At 45.4% G+C, this 6,168-nt stretch overlaps 1 protein-coding gene across 1 annotated transcript in view; it reads left to right on the forward strand.

The window, feature by feature from the left end:
• Positions 1–75: 75 nt before the first annotated feature.
• Positions 76–6,168, forward strand: part of DNAJB6 (DnaJ (Hsp40) homolog, subfamily B, member 6) — an 89,942-nt gene continuing 83,849 nt past the window's right edge. The window contains exon 1 of the mRNA XM_011993989.1: positions 76–348. The gene's annotated coding sequence lies outside the window, so the exon portion shown is untranslated. The remainder of the gene's footprint in view (positions 349–6,168) is intronic.

The raw sequence follows: 6,168 nt of genomic DNA on the forward strand, positions 1-6,168 counted from the left end.
GGCTGGGACTCGGCTGGGGCTCGGCGGGGCCGGCAGCGTGGGAGGCGTGGAGCGCCTTCTTTCTAAGGCTCCTGCACTCGAGCCTGAAACCAGAAACGCGAGTGGCTTGCGGAGCGGGAATGCCGCTGCCGTGCCGCCAAGTTCGGAGGGAGAAGAAGCAGGTGGTGGACCGCAGAGCCCTGTTTCTGGAACTCCGGACGGATTGTTGAGAAGTTTGTGGAAGAGCAGGCTGCGTTTCTTATTCAGAACGTCTGTCTGCTTTGCTTTGCGTTAAAGAATCTGCACCGTAGTTGATGCAACTGAAGTTTATGTAACAAGTTTATATTAACTCTTACCCAACTGAGGAAGGTCAGTGACACGCGAAGTATAAACTGCAAACCGTATATTGGCTCGAGAAAGGTTTTGGCGCTAGCGCATTTTTTAAAAAGGATGGGTTTTCTAGTCAGACGTAAACTTCTGTACTAATTTTCTCGCGTAAACGAGGCAGGAAGTAGCCCGAGTAGAAGGATCGTGCCACCACCGAAGGGATGCCGCCTGCGAGCTCAGAGGCTTCAGCCTGTTTGGGAAGAGTAGGCTGAGCGGAGCTCTTTGTAATTTTTAACGTTTTTGTTAATATGAGTTGCGAATTTAGTAAGGATTTGTGGCTACAAGTTAAGCCAAATTATTGATTTAGTAGAAAAGTTAAGACTAAAGACCGAAGAAAGGAAAGTAAACAGACTTTAACTACTAAAGCTTGGTTGCTGCTGCTTCGTGTTTAACCGCACTTTTCCAAATAATGTTGCATATCAGAACGATTCATGGTTTCTGAAAGGAATTATATGCATCCACCTTACTACTCCGCCTGTCCATCGGTCCCGTTTTCTTTTTGGGTTTACTCCAAACTTTTTTTTTTTTTTTTGAGATGAAGTCTGTTCTGTTGCCCAGGCCTAGGTGCAGTGGCGCGATCTCCACTCAGTGCAACCTCCAGCTCCCAGGTTTAAGCGATTCTCCTGCTTCAGCCTCCTGAGTAGCTGGGATTACGGCTGCTCGCCACCATGCCCGACTAATTTTTGTATTTTTAGTAGAGACGGGGTTTCACCGTGTCGGACAGGCTTGTCTCGAACTTCTGACCTAAAGTGATCCGCCTGCCTCGGCCTCCCGAAGTGCTGGGATTACAGGCGTGAGCCACCGCGCCCAGCCGACTGCAGACTTGTTTCCACTTCTGAGAGCCTTAAGCTCCTTTGAAGTTGGTTCTTTCACATTTCTTTCTGCCTTCTGTGATAAAGGGGTGAATATTTTTTATGCACACTTTAATGAGCTGTGGGTGTTTATGGATTATTCTGGATGTGAAATTTGGGAAGTAAGTTGCCTTAAATTGGTAGATGTGGAGACTTGACGGGAAGTGGGAGAACAAAAGGATTGAGAACCTTTGAAAAATGCCTAACTAGGCTTAGTCTGTACTGTGGAACATGAGAAAGTTGGGAATTTCAGAGGGCAAAGCTCTTAAAGAATTTGAGATTGAGTTCAACACTCTCTTCAAAACATCAGTGTTTTAAAACTTATTTTCTTCTGGATATGAAAGTGTTAGGTTTGGGAAGTAATTCTGGCTGTAGGACAGTTTTTCCGGAACACTAGGTGGTGAGTATTGTTGAATATTGTGAAGACTGAAATAAGGATATGGTATTACAGTGTGATACCTGTAACTGAGTGGCATACATTAGCTTTCATTTTTAAGCAAGTCCGTAATTCCCTTCTATTAACTGATTTGGACAGTTTCAAACGAATAGTGGTACCCATCACCTTCATCAGTTTTCCACCTAGGTAACCCAAATCCAGGTCTGAGGTGGGGGTGGGATGGTATGTTTGAACTTTTTTTTTTTTTGGAGACAGAGTTGCTCTGTTGCCCAGGCTGTAATGCAGTGGCGCGATGTCTGCAAGTTCACGCCATTCTCCTGTCCCAGCCTTCCGAGTAGATGGGATTACAGGCGCCCGCCCCCCATACCCGGCTGATTTTTTTGTAGTTTTTAGTAGAGATGGGGTTTCACCATGTTAGCCGGGATGGTCTTGATCTCCTGACCTCATGATCCACCCGACTCGGCCTCCCAAGATGCTGGGATTACAGGCGTGAGCCACCGCGGCTGGCCCTTTTTTTTATTTTTTATTTTTATTTTTTTGAGATGGAGTTTCACTGTTGCCCGTGATGGAGTACAATGGCGCAATCTTGGCTCACTGCAACTTCGCCTCCCAGGTTCAAGCGAATCTCCTGCCTCAGCCTCCGGAGTAGCTGGGATTACAGGCATGCGCCACCACACCCAGCTAATTTTTTGTGTTTTTATTAGAGATGGGGGTTTCACCATGTTGTTAGGCTGGTCTCGAACTCCTGACCTCAGGTGATACACCTGCCCTGGCCTCCCAAAGTGCTGGATTACAGGCATGAGCCCCCTCGTCCGGCCGTCACTGTTAAGAGTATTTAACAAGAGGGCACTTCAAAACTTGGGCAGGTATTTTTAATCATCCTGAACATGTCGCTGTGTACTGAGTGTCACCGCGGGACCGCACAGACACCTTATTGTCGTCTGCCGTAAAGGTCAACTTCTATATTGGTTAATGTTTACGGATATGTGTTGATGAGGAATGAGGTAATCAGCCTTTGTGTTTGTGAGTTGATGATTTGACAGGATTTTTACTTCTTAATTTTTACTTACATCGAGCTTACACAGTGGATTAACAGGGTTTTTGAGAAACGTTTTTAAAACTTTTTCTGGGAAGTGATTCTGTTCAAAATCTGGTTTGGTTAAATTTGTCCAGGACCCCACCTGGTGGTGAGAGGCGGGTAACTGCAGGCTCATTAGCGAGTAAGAATAGGATCAGTGGCAGGATTCAGCAAATGGTGTAGTTCCAGGATAGAATTTGAAAATACCAAACTCAAAAAAATGAGGTTACTGAGAAGAAAAGCAAAGTTGGTGAGAGCAAGAATATGTTAGAAATGATGATGTAGGAATGGAAAAATGACAACGCCTACCTAGAGAAAATGACTTCCTGGATAAGGCAACTAGTAAAAATGTGATGTTTTTTGTATTGATATTAATGAGGTGTTTTGTCAAACAAAATCGTTTATGTTTTTGTATGGATGCAAATCACTGTTGACCTGTTTCATGTTCCTGGAGACATCCTGCTTGAGAAGGAAGATTGATTTACTTGAGATGGAGTCCTTGCTCTGTTGCCCAGGCTGGAGTGCAGTGGCATGGGCTTGGCTCCCTGCACTCCCAGGTTCAAGCCATTCTCCTGCCTCAGCCTCCCAAGTAGCTGGAATTACAGGCGCGCGTCACCATGCCTGGCTACTTTTTGTATTTTTAGTAGAGATGGTTTTACCATGTTGGCCAGGCTGGTCTTGAACTCCTGACCTCAGGTGATCTCCCCGCCTTGGCCTCCTAAAGTGCTGGGATTACAGGCGTGACTTACCGCACTTGGCTTTTATTTATTTATTTTTTTTTTAGTGCAGCTGGAATTGCCATGTGTACCCAGGCTGGTATCAAACTCCTGGCTTCAAGTGATTCTTCCACCCTGGCCTGCCAAAGTGCTAGAATTACAAGTGTGAGCCAGGTGACTGGCCAGATTTTAGAATTTTTTTTTTTTTGAGATGGAATCTCACTCTATTGCCCAGGCTGGATGCGGTGGCACCGTCTCGGCTCACTGCAACCTCTGTTGCACGGGTTCAAGCGATTCTCTTGCCTCAGCCTCCTGAGTAGCTGGGATTACAGGCACCTGCCACCGCGCCTGGCTGATTTTTGTATTTTTAGTAGAGATGGAGTTTCACCATCTTGGCCAGGCTGGTCTTGAACTCCTGACGCTCGTGATCCACCCGCCTCGGTCTCCCAAAGTGCTGGGATTACAGGTGTGAGCCACTGCACCAGGCCAGATTTTAGAATTCTTAAGCTCTGTTGCAAAATAATGCGTCTTTGGAAGGGTGATTTAGTTACACTACATATGATTTTGCCTTCTCTGATATTTTTCTACCTTTTGCCACCAAAGGCTAAGTGTGTTTTATATTTGTGTTATGCGTATACATATGTGCGTGCTCTAGTTGGTATGCTTATGAACTGTGTACCAATACTTACCCCTCTCTGCCACCTTGAGATGGCATATACCACTTGGGTGGGCTTTGAATCTGAAGTTATTTGTGCCTACAGGAATGTCCAGGACACAGAGTGCTCAGAAAATATTGATTGAATTAGATTCTTTCTGGTTTATTTGTGTCCTGATGACCTTCCTGTGATTAATAATGGAATGCGGAATTCAAGAAAGTTGGAAAAAGTAAGTTTCAGCAGCATTAGAGACTGAGTACTTAACCCAGTGTTGCTTTCTTTTTTTTTGGAGACAGAGCCTTGCTCTGTCACCCAGACTGGAGTGCAGTGGTGCGATCTTGGCTCACTGCAACCTCCGCCTCCCGGGTACCTCAGCCTCCCAAGTAGCTGGTACTACAGGCGCCTGCCACCACCCCGGCTCATTTTTTGCATTTTTAGTAGAGATGGGGTTTCACCATGTTAGCCAGGATGGTCTCGATCTCCTGACCTTGTGATCTGCCCGCCTCGGCCTCCCAAAGTGCTGGGATTACAGCTGTGAGCCACCGCGCCAGGCCTATTTTGATTTTTTAATGAAAGGGAATTTAGTTAAGCTTGGAAGTATCTAATAGGTGATGAGTGCCAGTTGAAGGAATGGTCTCTGATCTTGAGTAGTGGGGAAATAACTTCCTGTGTTCGTTTCAGAAATGTTTTAGGATATACTGGATAAGAATGAAATAAGAAGGTGATGTGTGTGATAAGGAATGAGAATTCACTCCTGTGGGTTTTTTTTTCTCCCTGTCTGTACTGTTTTTGTTTTTGCCTTTTTTTGTTGTTTGAGACCCAGTCTAGGCTGGAGTGCAGCAGCATGATCTTGGCTCACTGCAACCTCTGCCTCCCAGGCTCAAGCAATTCTTGTGCCTCAGCCTTCTTTCTGAGTAGCTAGGATTACAGATGTGCACCACCACACCCAGGTAGTGTGTTTTTTTTTTTTTTTTTTTTTGACAGTCTTGCTCTCTCGCTCAAGCAGGAGTGCAGTGGCACTGTCTTGGCTCGCTGCAACCTCCGCCTCTCAGGTTCAAGCAATTCTCCTGCCTCAGCCTGCTGAGTAGCTGGGACTACAGGCGTTTGCCACCATGCCTGGCTAATTTTTGTATTTTTAGTAGAGAAGCGGGTTTGCCATGTTGGCTAGACTGGTCTTGAACTCCTGACCTCAGATGATCTGTGCACCTTGGCCCCCCAAAGTGCTGGGATTACAGGTGTGAGCCGCCTCACCTGGCCTCAGATGAATTTAGAAACCACCAATTTTTTTTTTTTTTTTTTTTTTTTTTTGAGGCTGGAGTGCAGTGGTGCGATCTCGGCTCACTGCAAACTCTCCCGGGTTCAGGCAGCCTCCTGCCTCACCTGGAACTACAGGCGGCACCACTCCCGACTGGGTTTTGTATTTTTAGTAGAGTTGGGGTTTCACCATGTTGGCCATGCTGTTCTCCAACTCCTGACCCTCAGGTTCAGGTGATCCACCTGCCTTGGCCTCCCAAAGTACTGGGATTATATGCATGAGCTACGCACACCTAATCTTTATGTGACATGTTTTTTAAAAGTCCTAAACTTAGAGGTCATTAAATTTATTTGAGAAGGTTATTTTTGATTAATGGTGATTAGGCTAATTCTTTTTGTGGTTCTAATAAAGAGATTTTTCTTTTTTTTTTGAACTTGATTTAGGTGTATTACTTTTGGAAATTGCAGGAATTAACAAACCTAGTTTTCCTAAGAAAAAATTTTTTTAATTTCTTAATTGAAAAGCTTTCTATGGCCTCCTTAATAGACAGTAGGACCTAGTTACTAGAATATTAAAGAAGTTTCGTAATTGCTATTAGAAATGTTAATTATGGGCCCGGGCACAGTGGCTCACGCCTGTAATCCCAGTACTTTGGGAGGCCAGGGTGGTCGGATCACAAGGTCAGGAGTTTGAGGCCAGCCTGGCTAGCATAGTGAAACCCCGTCTCTCTTAAAACAATACAAAAATTAGCCGGGTATGGTGGCACACACCTATAGTCCCAGCTATTTGGGAGGCTGAGGCAGGAGAATCGCTTGAACTTGGGAGGTGGAGGTTGCAGTGAGCTGAGAT

Source organism: Mandrillus leucophaeus, unplaced genomic scaffold (genome assembly GCF_000951045.1).
Source record: "Mandrillus leucophaeus isolate KB7577 unplaced genomic scaffold, Mleu.le_1.0 Scaffold44, whole genome shotgun sequence".
NCBI lineage: Eukaryota > Metazoa > Chordata > Mammalia > Primates > Cercopithecidae > Mandrillus > Mandrillus leucophaeus.